Source organism: Coturnix japonica, chromosome 3 (genome assembly GCF_054131305.1).
Source record: "Coturnix japonica strain WE chromosome 3, WE-NBRP24, whole genome shotgun sequence".
Taxonomy (NCBI): domain Eukaryota; kingdom Metazoa; phylum Chordata; class Aves; order Galliformes; family Phasianidae; genus Coturnix; species Coturnix japonica.
The window spans coordinates 73,027,352-73,044,162 of NC_140665.1; the positions used below are offsets into that span (position 1 = coordinate 73,027,352).

The following is a 16,811-nucleotide window of genomic DNA, read 5'->3' on the forward strand; positions in this document are numbered from 1 at the left end:
CTCAGGAAAAAAAAAAAAAAAGTCTTACTGACTTTTGGCCCATGTGCTCTTTGAAATGTGTGTTGTGAGCAGCTTGCTAGCCCTGCTGAGATTGAAGGCACATGCTTCCAGACAAAGCTGGTTCCCATAGTCGGATGTGGTTCCTGGAAACCTACTATGTACATAATCCCCCCAAAACCCAAAGCCGGGAAGGCAGGGGGAGATGAGGGGCTGGATCTCACATGCCAACTCAGCATACAACCTTGAAGAGAAAGTTGGCTCTCCAAGCCATGGATCTTATAGGAGTAACTGCCTTCATTTAGACTGCTGATGTCTGGGTTGGATGTGAGCATGTGGGAGGCACTCAAGGAGGGGTTGATTCTTTTGTAGTTTTCTCTTTGGGATTTGTTCTGTGTCCAGAGCCTGCACCAAAGCTAACTGGGAGACTGGGTTGTCTACCTGAAGATAACTCCAGCTCTCAACTGGCTCTGGCTGCCTGCACCCTATGAGAACTCACTCGCAGGCTGTAATACTCAAAGGCCTTCCATCATGACTTCATCAGGAGGCTTTTGCTGTCAGGATAAGCAGAAGGTATGCATCTGATTATTGCAGGTAGAGATGAAAGCTTGAAAACTCTGATAAGCACCATTATGTGAACCACAGAGACCCCAAAACATGGTAGTGAAGAGCAATAACCTGAATGTGAGCTGCTTTTAAAAAAGAGATGTCTCGTGGTCTCATAATGCCTGTAAGGACCCAGGCATACCCTCTGCTATTTGCTTTGGGATCTTGTCCTTGGCAGTACTCGTGTTCCCAGAACTGTCTGGGATGCATGGGGCAGCTCACATTTTTCCTGTCTGATGGTTCAGGATGTCTGCAGACTGAGTTTATTGCCCAGGCTGGGTGCTTCTGGCTGAAGGAGGTGACTCTAAGCACAGCATGGAAGCTGAGATGAACTGCAACCTTTGATGATGAAACCTCATGACTGAGTGCATGTAGGTGGAGCCCATCCTGGTTATCATGCATTGCATTTTTCAGGGTTAATTCAGAGAGATGTGTTTGAGATGCATTTCTAAAGATGGAATTCACAAAAACGGGGCTTTGAGGAGGTGCCAGTACCCTGTCTCAATGTGTAAGACATGTGTGAGTCCCAAATGGGAGCACCTTCTCTCCTGATGAAGAATACCCAGTTTGCCAACACAGATCCCCTCAGGAAGGTTTTTAACCTTTTCTCTGTTGGGTTACTCTGATCCACCTCAAAGTCTGACATCATCCACAGTCATCAACTATATCACGTTGGCCTTTACTCAAATTTAAGAGGGAATTATATCCTAATCAGTTTTAAAATTCTTGGAAACACCTTTATTGCTATGGTACTACTGGTAGTGTGTTTGCTTACTCCATGGTGGATACTGTGCTCTAAAACCCCTGCCTGGAGGAGCACAGGTAGCTCTTGCTTTAAGGTAGGCATTTTACTCCTCCAGGGATTTGCCTTCATTAGTAGTTGAATGGACATAGAAGCTCTCTTCCCTTCACTGATGTTTCTCAGTGAGATTCTGAATTTAGCAACCTCATTGGAAAAACAACTCTTTTTTTTTTCTTTTTTTTTCTTTTTTTCTTTTTTTTTTCTTTTTTCTTTTTTTTTTCTTTTTGGCAGAGAAGCTGCAGCTGTAAGTGTTTATGGGAAATAAAGATATCTGATTAGGTTTTTTTTTGCTCACTAAGCTGCATACCCTCTGGTAACCTTATTTGCTATCCTGTTGGAGGCTGGGGAGGAGTGGAAAGATTGCAGTGTCTCTGCAGTGCAGTGAAAGCTAGCTCACCCTCTGGAATACAGAGGTACTGTTGCTGCTCTGAGATGTTTTATTGAAGAAAGAGATACTGCTTTTGACAAAACCAGGCGCAGCCTTAGAGTAAGGGCTAGTTAGGAACCTCAGCAAACTGCTATTGTCATGCAGAGCTGTGTTTACCCGTAAGGGACACATTAAGGAAAACAATGGACAATGAGCCATGCTGACAGATTATGGGAGCAAATGAAAGAAATAAAATCTAGTATGCTCTTGTGAAGCTAACATGAAGACAGCTGACAGAGGTCAGTAGGTTACAGCTTTGCAAACGGTGAAAATATTGATTGTCCAGGCTTGTCACAGAAAGTGCAAATACCTCTTGTGTATGACAAAGATACAGGAAAAAAAATAAATAGGTGATACTGCAGTGAATAGACAATGAGGAATGTGGAGAATAACTGGTGGTGCACATCATCCAGGCCACGGAGGGGATTCCCATGGGGCAGGGAATATTTTTAGGTTGCCTCTTTGTACATTGTGGGATTTCCTTCTCCTAAATTGAGAAGCTGGAATCTAAGACCCAAAGTGCCGTCCAGACACTTACCCATCTTCACATGCAACTATGTGCTTTTCTCCCTAGCCTGAGGGATCCCTGGGCAATCAATTTCAGTGGCCAGATGTAGCTGTTCTGGGACCCAGAGGCAGTTAGAAGAGCATCAGCTCCATCTGGGACAGGGCAAGTGGCTGAATTCAAACATGGCTTGGATCTCAACAGAGATCCAAAACCCAAACCAACACAACTGTAGGCTTCAGGAGCCTAAGAGAGGTGCACTGAAGGGGGAGCATGTATCAAAGCTGGGAAGAATGACTCTCTGCCTGGGGCTTTTCAGTGTTAGCAATTATTTCAAAGGGACTAGGAATCCATCCATTCTCTGGGACAGGGACCAAAAACTGGAGCTGGAAGCCACTTGACTGCAAAGGACTAGGTTGACTGGTTGCCTTCCAATACTACCAGTGAAGTCCTGTCAGGTTCATTCAGCATGTGTGCAATAAGGGTGACAGTAATAACTTTGTATTATTTATGCCACTACAATTCTGGAAGTTTGTGCTGTGGATTTCTTGGACCAGCACAGATAGACAATGCCAAAAATGTACATTTCTAATTCCTGTTAGATAATCAAAGTTTGCTCTTTTGACCTGAATTCTTGGTGAAAACAAGATGTGTTGGGTTTAAGGCTGTGGCTATAGTTCATCTTCAGGTTTATGCAGAAGCTTGGAGCGGGTCTCATGGGCTGCCCAATTTTTCGGGCTGATTTCACCTCATACAGGTAAACAGGAACAGCCAACATTAGAGTCCTGAAAGCTCTCAGGATCTCCGAGGAGTCCTTCTCCTGGCCAGTCAGTGTGGGTGGTGTCATGGCCACAGGAGACGCTACATTGGACATGGTGGTGGAAGGAGGATCCCCCTAACTCAGGGTAGCCTTCCCCCATTACCTCCACTGGTATGGTCCACAAAGGACAAGCTGATTATGCATAGTGGTTTGTGCTATGGATTGCATGTCTGGATTTAGAAAAGAAAAGCTTGTCCTGTCTTTATACACCTAGCGCCAAATTCTGTCTGTGGGACTCTTGCAGTGGGAGAAGGGGCAGAGCATGAACAATCTCCAGTGTCTGAAGGGATCTCCAGTGCAAACCTGGCCCTGCCGTCAGCACTACTGAGGACATCCTAGCCCATAGGTGTTACTGACAGATAGTGTTGGAGGCAGAAAGCTGTTAGAAAAATCAACATTATTAAGACCTTGTTCCCCTGGCTTCCCTGTTTGGAGTAGTTTCTTGAGTATGACCAATTACATTCTTTTTTTATGACCAGTTACAAATGCAGTTTTTATGAGCTGGTTTGCTCAATGATTCAAATGTATAGACTTTATTTCAATCTCTTTTGAGTTGGAGGAAAGCATACAAGGATTTTTGCTGGCTTAAATTAGTGGAACTGCCCCTTTGGCTGAATGACAGGGCCCTCGCCTTGCAGAGCAGAGCTCCAGCCCTGTCTCTGACATTTGCCTGTAAATTAGTTTGTGAAGTGGTGTTTATTGCTACATTGGGAGGTTAAGACAGCCTAATTGTATGTTTGTACAGGAGAAAACATCACGCCAGAGCCTTGAGCAATTATTCTTTCCATGTCCTTTCACTGTTTAATCTTGACACTGTTCAGAGAGGAAAGGAGACAATTTGTCTTCACCCTGCAGCCAATTAGCAGTAAAAGTGCAGAACTGTTAATACAGTATCCACTAAAGTGGCATCATCCATTCATCAAGATAAGGACTCTGGAACAACAGGCATCTAGAACCCCTTCCTGGGAGTTGTTTTGAGCACAGCCAAGGACATGGCCATGATTTACAGCCCACTGCCCACTTTCAACCTACGGCAAAGTTCAGCACCTCTCCTCCCACTTCTCCCCAGTGGCTGTCTCCACTTTTTGGAGGAGTTACTCTCCAGCAGATCAGTCTTTTTCTTAGGCCATTACTCACTGAAGTGTTCTGACTTTTCTTAATAGCTACAGTGAATCACAGGGAACAGCCATTCTTCTGTAAGGAGGACATGCTGAATATATGCCAGACAAGAGTAGTGTCTTCTCTGAGTTGGCTAAAACATGTGGCACAGTAAAGGCAGATATTTGGCATGTTCCTCACTATGTTAAAAAGAAGAAATCTTTCTTTCTCACCATGTCTAGTGTGTGGAAGTGGCAAATGTCTTCTGTAAAGCCACCCAGATCTTGCTGCCCCACATGTATGTGCAATTAGCCAGGAGAGCCACGGTAAGTGCAGGTGTAAATGACTGATGACAGTGGAGCTTTGAGCAGATCCACATGATCTGGTTCTGGATGTCCAGGATACAGTTCCCTTGAAAATGCCTGCAGGAAGGTTGTCTCAGTGTTTTTCTCGTCTGTGAAATACTTATTTTTCTGGTGGGGTATAGAAACCATAAGGATCCATATCCCTAGCACAGTCCAATGGCCAGTACAGGTCATTTCAATGGATGCTTAAATATATGTAGAAACTACAAGCTCATCCTCAATTTCTGCTTTGAACTGACATGCCAGAAGTTTACTATGCCTCTCTGCTAGAGGGATCTACTCCTGTGTGTTTGAAAGAGGTTAAATTCAGCCCTTGGCTGTCAGTACAGGCAACTGCATTGCATCATGGCTGGGCCTAACCCCTAATTTCTGTAATGAACAATACAGGAGAAGACCTACCCAGAAATGGTTATTAAATCCTTAGTGTGCTTTTTCACCATCCCAACTCATTTTGGTGGAATAAACAAAGATTTTTTTTTTTAAGATACTGAGTCTTGATACAGGAAAGCTAGACATTTTCAAAGAGACTTTATTTGCTGGATAGAATAAAAGGGAGGCACCAAGAACATTCTAATCAAATGCTCGTTACTGAGAGGATGCAAGAAAAAAACTCTGGCTCTCCTATCCTCTTCCAAGCCAACAGACCATTTTGAAGGCTTCAGCATCTATTTAGCTATATATACACACACACACAAGATGTTCTTACACTTCCAGCAAAGGATAAGGTGGAGGAAGACTGGTGGTTAGCAAGATGGGAACAAGGTTGCATGTGAGACTTGTCTGGGAAACAAGTTAGACAATTCCAAAGCTTCAGTTTTGACCTTTCTTAGAAAAAAGAAAAAAAAAAAAAAGAAGAAGAAGAAGAAAAAAAGAAGTGCTTTATGTAAAAGCCCTCAGATCTTTGCTTCTCAGAGAAGCTGTCTTTTGCCAAGTAGCACAGTCACTTACTTACATTCCATATGTCTCTGCCAGAGGGTATGTCCCAGGCCTGATGTGCTAGTAAAATGAGGAGTGTAAATCTGGATGAGGTGTGCACGCCAAACTCCATGATGTGAGAGGCAGAAGACAGATTTTAAATGCTTTGCTGCCCTAAAACACGCCTAGGAAGGTGGTCATGGGTGCTGTGCTGTGTTGGAAGTTCTGCTTCCCAGGTACTCTGGGGGCAGAAGGAATGACATCATGGTGATGTCACAGTCACCCTGAGCTCCCTAATGTTATTCATAGCAGCATCTGCCACAGGGAAGCGTTTCTGGGGGAAAGGTGTCAAAAACATGACACCTTCCAATCATGGTTGGAAAGAGGAGTTTCAAGCAGTAAAGTGCTGACGCTGCATCCCTTGGGGCATGAACTGCGTTTCTTCTAGGTGTCTGACTGTCAAATCTGCTGCAGCACATGTTTTTCCTCTCTTCCTTTTACTTTATTGAGGACGGCATCAGTTAACAGCTGTTTAAAAAATAACCGAGCAGGTTGTGGCGGGAAGGGACAGAAGTTGTTGCTGCATAAACACAAAGATGGCTTTTTTGGCAAAGATGAAGATCATTCGGTTTTTCATTCGGGGCTGTTTTAGAAGAAGAGAGGCATCTTTGGTGTGAAAGAGCTGGTAAGAATGGGTAGTTGGGGATTTTGGAGCGCTGACAGCGACTCTGGCTCTCAGTACTGCTGAAACTTAGCTAAAAATTTCAAACTGGAGTCTCTGAAAGGTTGATAATAATAAGTAATAGAGCTGGATGGAGAACAAGAATTCTGTTTTGTAAAAAATGTTGTGGTTTCAAAATTTGTTTTCATTCCAGTGCAGAAAAAATATGAGCTCTTTCTTCCTCTTTTTTTTTTTTTTTTTTTTTTTTTTTCCTTTTCAAGGGATAGAGAAAAAAGTAGAAAACAGGCAGATTAAAGAGAGCCTTGTAGTCTAGTAGGTTAGGGCAATGGTTTGGATGAGGAACTTGACCTGGAATTGCCCCTGCACTAGGTGAAGTGAGGATCTTGGCTATACAAAGCTGGATTTCCTACCTAGAATTTTTACCCCAGAGATTAAACAGTTCCTGGACTACTTTTTTTAATTGAAACATTTGTGATTTAAAAAAAAAAAAATAAATAAAAATAAAATTATTATTTATTTAGGAAGAGCACTGAACCATTTCTGATCATTTTTAATACTACACTTATATATATCACTTATAGCAAATTGAAGGTGCGGAGACCTTTCCTTCATCTCTTTGACACGATTCATCTGCTTGCTGAAACTGGGGGAGATACAGACACCTGACTATTTGGCCATTCCTATATGAGGCTGTTTAACATTCTGATTGTGTGTTTTGCTCTGCAGCTTCAGACAAATGTGTCTGAAATAAAGGTTTGAGCATCCCTGACTGAGTGTCTTTTTCCACCTCTGAAATGTCACTGGTTATACCGTGATGGCTTTCCCCAGATGGAAAGGATATTGAAAAGGGTCATTAACATCTGCACAGCACTTTGAATATGACACCCTCTGGTGCATTTCTGAACACCTTGCATAGCGACAGGGTAGTCAGAGCTGTAATCAAAGGTGCAACACATCAGCAGTAGCACTGCAGATTTATTTGCACTAAGCCAGCCAAACAAAGGTCTGGTCGACAGGCCAGCTAATGTCTGTTCTTCATTTTGGCCCTGGCATAACAACATGAAGTCATTTATAAGCAATCAATGTTTGTTTACCCAAGTGTTTTGTGTAAAAACTTTGGAGGGTTCCCCTAGGTATGGTGAGCCAACATGAAGTACAATGGGGATGAGGTGCAGCTGTAGCTACTACTTCGCTTGTAATAGCTAATAGCAAGTGCTTAAGTGGCGCGACAGGAGATGAGATTGCATTTGCAGGGAATTCACACAAGAAACAGACTTCTCTGCAGAGTACTGAAGACATTAGACCTACAGGTGCAGCCTGTGAACTTGTAAAGTCTCTTCAAAATTCAGCTGGGGCTTTTCCAAAGCAAAATACTATTTCTGTAGGCAAAATAGATTTAACACCTATTCTTGCATAGCTGTGAGTTTCCTTAGCTACCGCTGAAACCAATGAAATCTGAAAATGTGATATTGGACTCTTGATGTACATAAGGCCTATAATAGTTATATGCTGACTAGCTCTTGGGTCACCATCTTCTAGCCAAACAGGACAAAATACATAAGCAGGACTACAAAATTTTCTCGTAGCCTTTGCTCATCTGTTTACATCAAGCCATGACAACTCTTTCAGCAGAGCTGTCTGGAGTGTGACCTTATGGGCTTTGTGGACGACTACAGTAATTCTCATTACACTGGGCTGTTTCTGTTTTCATTTCTACATTGGAGATGGCTCTGCCAAGTCCAGTAACATTCAGCAGTGGCAGCAGTAAGGACAAAGTGTGAGATGTTACTCTCAATGTTCATAATATAGCATGGGCTTGGTTGAGTTTTTGTTACACAGCCTCTGAGATAGCTAAATATCTTCTCTCTGGGTAAGTGAGAGAGGTAAGTTGGGTTAAAAACAGTCACATTTTTTTCTATAGAAAGGTAGGTAAATATGAGAATCTCCCTTGTTTTTCCTCCCAAAAGGCAGAATGCTTTGACTGAACTGCTTCCCTTGTGAATGCTCAGGATAAGAATAGGTTTGCAGACTGGGGACTTACTTACCTTTTGATTTTCCTTTGCAGGCAGGACTTCGCAGGCAGGCAGTTCTGTCACTTTGCTGCATCTTGGACACTGATTTGGATCTCCAGCCATCCAAGTAGAGGTGGTGGGAACCTCATATCCTGCGTTTGCCAAGATTGTCCCTGGGCACTGTGCAAGTCTTAATGCTTTGTTCAGGCTGAAAGAAGGTAACACATCTACAGGGCTGAAAAAGAGCTGGATTTCACAGACAGGTATATATTTGTGATGGTTGGTAAAATTCAGTGAAATTGCATTTTTTCTGCTCTTCTAAAAGATATTGTCACTGACATCAGGCAAGTGATTATATATATTCATGTGACGATAGAGTTACATCTTGGACTTAGGAAGACATAGTCAAGTTGGTGGCTGCTTCATAATGCAGGAGAGTAACTAAAAGTTCTCTGCAGGGGAAGGGATCTGCTGAGGGAAGGGACTTACCCCAGGAAACGAAGCTCTGGCTGCTGCCACAGATCCATTTTCCCAAGGTTAAAAATAACACAAGGGAAGAGTTTATGGAATCGTCTCCTGAGACATCAGGTTTTTGGAATTTGGAATCAAAAATTGATTCTTTTGGCCCACATTTGGTGAAAACACTGGAAAAACTAGATTCATTTGAAGGAGAAATTAAAAAAACATGAGTGGTAATAAAAAATAGTACCGACGATGACAGTAGGACAATTTATAATTGGGGGGTCAAGTATCCTATTAGTTTGGGGTTATTTCTCTTTAAATAGAAGACCAGTCACAAAGGATTCCTGAGAGATGATATAATCTGAAACTATATTGAAAAAAAGTTTGCTTCCCTCTTAAGTTACCAGGGCCTTTTGTATTCTAGTAAAATACTTTATTACTTGATCTGGCTCTAGAGAAACAGTGATTCCATAACAAACCTTTCCCAGGACTTTAATTATTTCCTTTATTATATCTTGAAAAGAGACCAGGTCATTTCTGAAGGCCACAGAAAGAATAAAAAAATAAATACCTCCTGAGCAAACAAACAAAAAACAAAGGAACATTTCTTTATATTACAATCCTGTATTAAAGTTAGGCTGCTAAGTACTGAGAGTGAATAGTTCTATTAACAGAAACAGTTCAGAATATATTTCAAAGAATTATTTGATGGTTTTCCATCAAATATCTTGAAAAACAGACCTATCCCAATGCAAGTGTGATTCTTCTTTCTTGCTAGGAATATAAGGAGGGTTTTCAAATGAAAGCTCGTGGCTTATGAATCATTTAGTTGCTTCTCTAAAGGTGCTGATTGATGTTTCAGTGACAAGCCCATCTGCGCAGCACAGCGCATGTTCCTGCATTCAGTAACCAAACATTTCTGACAGTGCTTGACTGCTTCCCTTTATGATGGTCAATTACTGATGTTGTCCCCTTGAAAAATGCCTTCTTAGGGGGGCACACGACCTAGACTTCCAGGGAAAACTAGAAAAAGATGTGACAAAGCATTTGCACTTGGCAAAACAAGCATGCATCGCAGGGACTTCCTTCATCTAATTATGCCAATATTTTTGTAACAAACCTGTAAAATCTGTGCCCTGATTCACAGTTAAATAGCTAATTATTCCTTCCTTCCTTCCTTCCTTCCTTCCTTCCTTCCTTCCTTCCTTCCTTCCTTCCTTCCTTCCTTCCTTCCTTCCTTCCTTCCTTCCTTCCTTCCTTCCTTCCTTCCTTCCTTCCTTCCTTCCTTCCTTCCTTCCTTCCTTCCTTCCTTCCTTCCTTCCTTCCTTCCTTCCTTCCTTCCTTCCTTCCTTCCTTCCTTCCTTCCTTCCTTCCTTCCTTCCTTCCTTCCTTCCCTCCTTCCTTCCTTCTTTCCTTCCTCCCTCCCTCCCTTCCATGTTCTTTTTTCTTCCTTTCCTACCTTTTACGATTTTCCTCATTTTTGCCCTTTTGTCTTTCTAGGTAGTGAACTCTAAAGCATTTTATTCCCTCCAAATATGATTTCCTATATGTGCAGAAAGGGATTTACTTCCCCAAGGAAGAAGAAAAGAAAGGAAGAAAAACCACAACCCATGCCACCATCTCATTAAATACATAAAAAATTAACTGTCCTCATTATAACTAACATTCCGCTTCCTCTATTATTGCCTTATATTTCAGAGCATTCAAAACTTGCCATTTATAGAAATATCCCAAGTGAATAATATATGGTCCCTGATTGACCTTAAATGTATAATTCAATCATGGGCTCTTAGTGACATTGGGAACCACCAGGGTACAACTTCAGGGTTTATGAATGGCAGGAAAACTCCCAGGTTGAATTACGGCTTTGTTATTCAATCTGAGAACACATTTCATTATTTATAGAATATAGAAAAATTGTATGGGCTCCTTTCAGGTGAAAAATGATAAATCAGCATAACGATAATCACTTCTGATTTTAAATGTAAAGTCTATGAAGCAAGGAGAGAAGTATTAATGTGCACACAATGCATGGTTATGGAGGTGTGATGGGGAAGGCAGAGGATGGATTATAGGGAAATCAAAGGAAGTATTTCACTGGAAAGTAAGCCCTTTCTGTGGAAGTTATTAGATGACCAATGACTTCAACTAGTCCTAAAACCATAGTAACAAAACCCAAACAGAAAGACAGTCTGCACCAGTGGCTTCTCCCTCCCAAAACACCTCAGGTCTATCTTTAGTTAAGAATGTGCTTTTTATATATTTGCCAGTGGTTGTACCCTTTTGTATCTCCTGTACTGCTGTTGCTTTGGGAGATTCTGCAGATCTGTTGATGCCAACCGGAAACCAAGAAAACATCAGGCTGGCACACAAGAACTGTTGCAAACTTCTGACAATATGAATTCAAATGTACTTTTCGTTTGTTTCCTTCTGAGTCTTCTATCATGAAAAAAAAAAAAAAAAAAAAAAAAAAAAGGCAAATGGTCATAACTGTTTATTTCATGTTAGCTGGGAGTACTTTTATAGCCAGCAGTGATTCTTGGTTATTGATTCTCAGGTACATGCAGGTTCACTCTTCTTCATACCAATTTAAGAGTACCTATGGTGGTTTTGCAATCCATTTACCTGATCTTTCTCCTCCACCATCTTTTCAATACTTTGAGCCTCATTTCCTATATAACAGTTAATAAAAACAGACTGGCAAGAAACACTCTTTCCAAATTTATGAAACTTTTGTCTAACTGTTATTTCACTTTTTTCTTCTGTTCTTCTTTTCCCTCCCCCCCATCCCCATGTTTTTTTATGTTTTGTGTTGTTTTTTTTTTTAATCTTTTGCCCAAGGTTCTACTTGCCTGTCAAACTCATTGAGTTCAAACTTTCTGAATTTTAGAAACCATAGTGCACACAATAATTGGAAGAACAGTCCCATAATTTCCAGCTCCGAGGGGAAGATATCTTGGAACACAACAGCTGAAAGAAACCCTTGGGTGAAAGAAGAAACCTGGTCAAAATAAAATCACAGATCATCGATTGAAAATGTAGATGTGATTATTTCTAATAACCAGTGAAGGGAGGCAATTAGAAGAAATGGTGTATGTTTGGAGCCCAGCTGAGTAGTCATTTTTAGAGTGATGAAGATTTATTGAAGATCCGGTTTAAAGAAATTAATACAAATATTATGGGTTCTTATGCTGGAAGTTATCCCAAGGCATGTGCTTAGTGTTGCATTGGTGGAGTTTAACTGGTGAACGGACCTGAAAGCCTTCTGGTGACTTTGCTTTCACCCTTTCCACACCTGCCTGCAGAACTGCACTTTGATGGGAGTATTACTCTCAGAGAGAGCCCCACCAGCCATATCAGCATATGGTGCTGTACTGACTTCACCAAAGAAGCTGACACATCGACTGTGGTCCAGCGGATCCATGAAGAGAGAAGCACAATGAATACTGGCACTATTTATTCACAGCCTTTGAGGCTGCAAGTTCTGCTCCATGGCACAGGCCATGGACTAGCAGTGGTGCTCTTCTCTTGCTTGATATGGCTTCTCAGTCCTCTCTGCTGCAGACTACCTCTATTGGGAATCACTATGAAGCTGGAACAGGTAGCCAGTATAAAAAATGTTCAGGATTTATATATCTTTACTAACATCCTGGATTATGTCCAATAACAGCAACATGCTAGTGTAAACTTCAGAGACTCCACAACAGGGAAAGACTGTGGCTCCTTCCTCCCCACCAGCTCTGGGCATGCATTGGGAACACTGGTGCTCATCCTTCAGTGCGGCAAGAACCATGTGAAAGGCAAAAGGAGGCAATCACTTTTCTAGGTGTTGCTAAGATTAAGGGTTGACATTGGCACAGTCAGTGTAGGAACTGAAAATACCTGTATGCTTGCTATTTTGGAAGCAGGTGACTTTCAGCCTTCTGGAATGCCAATGGTGCCACTGTATCTCAGAAGATAGTAAAGGAAACTTGCCACTGAAGCACTGGCTGGTGTCCCACCAGCCAGTGGTCTTTCTCTGCTGTCCAGGCCGCTCCTCTAAGACCCCAGGTACCACTCTTCTGCCCCTCTCTTTCACAGCCTCCTGCATGCTCTTCTTTGGGGTTGCTTCTGCTGATTAAGAACACAACAGAGTGAAGGGAAAGACTTGGTCCCTCTTCGCATCTCATGGGCAAAGTGCTGAGAGAAGCAGGCAGCTTGGTGTCTCTGATCTTGAGGTGTGATATGTGGGATTGTTCCATGGACCCATCCTGACTCTAACTTTTCTCAACTCAGATTATCACTGAACCATAGATTGTGATGGTAAAAGATAGATAAAGGGAGCAAGAATCTTTAAGGCTTTCCACACAGCATCTGTGCTCAGAGAGGCGGGGGACATCCCATTGTACATCACTTCTGCCTTTGCTGCTCACAGCTTCACGGCCATGTCCCAGCTCTGCAGTGCAGAGGCACTTCCCTGCTAGCACACACATTTTCTCTGGCAGAAAGAGTCAAGCAAGAAAGCTCCTGGACGGTTTCTTCCACTCCCCAGTTGTGACGGTGCTGCCAGGGAGGCTGGCCTGGCTGCCTGTGAAGCCATGTAGAAATCAAAATAGCAATAATCCAGGTTAAAAAATATAACATCTTCTCCAGGAGAAGGTCATTTTTGTTTTCAGCCTCCAACATGCGTGGCCTCTCCATGGATACTTGCTTGTTCAGGTAAGGATTGGTAAACAGGATGTAGAAATGAAGAGCTGCACATAATTAGGAGTGGGGAAAAACCATCTTCACTGACAAAGGAAGTGTGTCCTACATCAGCTTGGCTACTGAAATGGGGCAGAGAAAGTTGTAGCCAGTGTGCTCTCCAGGTCTGACTCCTGCCTAAACAAAGGAGACAGCCCTGGCTGTCCCTGCTCTGGGCTCTATTTTCATACCCCTGAAAAATAAATAACATAACACATACTTCCTACGGAAGGTAGCCAAGGATTTGTCCACAAAACATTGCACAATGTCATATGATCTTCACATCCAAGGGAGTCTATTCCTCTGCTTTCAATATGTGAAATATATCTAGCGTACTTAAAGATGGAGTGGCAATTAGGGTGTGTTTTCCTCTTTGTGAATTACCTCAAGATCTGGTCACACAAGCTGTCATACACAAAGAACAGGTATGGAAATTCGATCATAACCTCTGAGCTTAACTTCCCTCCTGCTTGGCGGGACCAGGATTTCACCCAAAGCATTGCTAATACCCAATTCATCAGCTGACACAAAGTCAACAAATGCAGAACTTTGCAAGAATGGGAAAATGAAATGTCATACAAATAAAACTTTATAGCCATCGAGTTCTGTGGTGCAGAACAGGAGGGTGGCTGCAATCCCCACTGCACTTAGGGTCATGTCACCATTCCCTGTCAAAGGAATGGAGATTACCTTTGGCCTTTTCCTTTCATGGAGCCGTTCCTGGGAACTCAGGAGCTGCTGGCAGGCTCTACTCCAGGTGTTCTCTCCTATTAAGCTGTTCTTAATCTCTGCTCTCCGTCTTGAGCTAAACAGGCAGCTGCAAACTAGAAGAAAGGAAGTGGTTACTCCAATGCCTATGGGAAAGGCACTGATGTTGCAAGAGGGCTTATCAACAACTTCTATACGTACAAAATTCATGAAGCGGCTGCCTCCCCTGGGGCTGGCGAAAGCGAGTTCCCACTTCTGCTGCTTCTGAGACTGACCCAGTGCAGAGACTTCTGCTGACAGAACGGTGTTGGTCTGCAGCATGGTGGCTTTTAGGAAATCTCTGTACTGACAAAATCTGGAGTGGAGGCCCAGCTTGCAACAGCAAGGGAAATATTCACAGTACAAATACCTTGGTCTACATGTGCTCTTTTCTTATTTCACTGACTACCTCTGCCTCTCTGCAAGAGCTCGTAAGTTAGTGAGAAAGCTGTCTGTCTTCTAGTGTTACTGCAACTTAGATGAGGGCATGTCCAGGCACACAGATGGGTAGGAAACCTCTTGCAGATGGGAGAGATTTATAGACTAGTGGCACAAGAGGGGCTGTTATTAGCTCCAGCCACTTTTAGCAGCACACACAAGGATGTCCAGAGGTGTTACCGGTAGGAAAAGTTGGTGCATGGAGACAACAGGGTCTCCAGAGGGATGAGCGGCGGTCAGGTTCATTTTAGAGGAAAAGGATTTGGGGCTCAGAACTATAGGGGAACAGAGGCAAGAATTAAGTACCTAGCAATTGTGTGACTCTGTCTTTTAGGATAAAAACATGTGCGAGTGAATGTTCTAGAGACCAATGGAGATGTGCCTATAAATACTCCTCCCCCCAAACAGTCACTTGGCTCTCCTAAAGCAGTGGTAATTGTGCAACTCAGTCCAATGGCATCAGGAGCAAATCATAAGAGACTATACTGGTAGAATCCCCAAACTGTGACTACTTTGCCTATGCCTGTGACTTCCTCTCCTTTCTGTTTTTCTGATACCAGGATACTCTTTATCAATGAAGAAGCACAAAGGTTTGAAGGACACATATCTGTGGTAATGACCAGTCCATTCTAATTGTGATCTTTGATCTCTGGTGATAACAACAGGTCCCAAGGGAATGGCATGGAGCTGTGTCAGGGGAGACCCAGGTGGGGGTTAGGGAAAGTTTTTTCACCAGAGGGAGTGGGCATGAAACAGGCTGTCCAGGGCAATGGGCATTGCCCCAAGCTGCTGGAGCTCAGGGAGCATTTGGACAACTCTTAGATGTGGAGTTTGAATTCTGAGTGGTACTGTGTTGAATCAGGAGCTAGACTCGATGATCTCTGTAGGTCCCTTCCAACTCGGGATTTTCTGTGATTCTCTGAATTGTTCTAGCTCTTGTTGGTAATGGATCCATTAACTTAAGTAGATTGGCTGTAGTCTTTTCAGCTGCCAGGGCTGGATGCATACAGAGACCAAGAACTGAATGAAGAGACTGCTGGGTACAGAAGAAACTCCTGAATGAGAAAGATATTTCCTGGAAACAATTGCACAGGGGGAAAATGTTATAGTGTTAATGCCAAGGAATTTATCTTAGTCATTTCCATTTCCTCTGTTATAAAGGATCCTATATGACATACCATTTTTGGTAAAAAACATATTCATTTTTTCTTCCAAAATCTATTAGTCTTTAGCAAAGCGTGCCATGTTTGCCCAGTTTGGGAGTATTTTATCAAGGCAATGGAGGAAATCCTGTCACTTGGAAGTCAACAGAAGTTTCCAAAAGGGGAACTCTTGATTTCAGCAGGGACAAAGTTGTACTCTGTGAACTATTTGATTTATCCCACGGAATATGAATATTTAAAAATATTAGACTTCTTTTAAATTTGATTAGAACCTGCTAAAGCAAATAGCTCAGTAAAATACTTAATCCATTAAAATAATCTAAAACCATGTGCTTTTCAAATCACCCTGAAAAGGGTCAGATCTGCATACAGTTTCCAACATGGTTAGATTGTAAAATGCTTTTTAATTTATACTCTCTGGCTTGCATCCAGCAGCTTCAGCCTTCAGTACTGCATTGATGCCATCCTCAAGACATCCAGTGCCTTGGTTCCACAGGGACAGATGAGGTCTGAGGTTACCAGTTGACGTGGTTTTGAGTGCACGTAGTTATGCTAAGGAACAGGAAATCAGCCTATAGCTCTATCAATAAAAGCTTCACCGCTATAAGGCAAATTGTACCTTGTGTCTTAATGCAAACTCATATATTCATTACTATAAATAATCCTTGAATCTGCTTTATCTGTATTTTGGGAAACAAGTACATGGTGATTTTTTCTATTAGGGATCTTAGATCTTGTCCATGCATGCAAAATTGACTGGCTTAGCTAATCTAAAATAGTGCATGTCCAATATAAGTTAACAACACCAAAATAATTCCCATATTCTCTCCTTTGATAAAACTAACACACAGACAAAAACTACCTATCCTGAAGGATAAAACTAACTTAGTTTAAAAATAATGGATATTCCACATGTAAAAGGTAGAGCTGATTATTCAGGAAAAGAACAATTTTAATTCAGAATAGAAGGTCCAACTGAGGCATTGGAGGGTAGATCTGGGAAGGGAAGATAGTGGGGACTAAATGACCTGAGAGGTCTTTTCCAACCTT

At 42.2% G+C, this 16,811-nt stretch overlaps 2 long non-coding RNA genes across 3 annotated transcripts; one reads left to right on the plus strand and one right to left on the minus strand.

Moving 5' to 3' along the window:
• Window positions 1-5,131: 5,131 nt before the first annotated feature.
• On the minus strand, window positions 5,132-5,716 carry LOC116653253 (uncharacterized). The gene is made up of 2 exons (XR_004306808.2): window positions 5,573-5,716; window positions 5,132-5,441 (listed from the first exon to the last, which is right to left on the minus strand). It is a non-coding gene; the product is annotated as an uncharacterized LOC116653253 (long non-coding RNA).
• A 121-nt stretch (window positions 5,717-5,837) lies between these two features.
• On the plus strand, window positions 5,838-11,666 carry LOC107311948 (uncharacterized). Of its 2 annotated transcripts, none has more exons than XR_001554318.3 (3): window positions 5,838-6,220; window positions 8,283-8,492; window positions 10,192-10,354. It is a non-coding gene; the product is annotated as an uncharacterized LOC107311948 (long non-coding RNA). The 2 variants fall into 2 exon arrangements; XR_001554317.3 differs by lacking the exon at window positions 10,192-10,354 and adding an exon at window positions 11,582-11,666 and having other exon boundaries at window positions 5,839-6,220.
• Window positions 11,667-16,811: the final 5,145 nt, after the last annotated feature.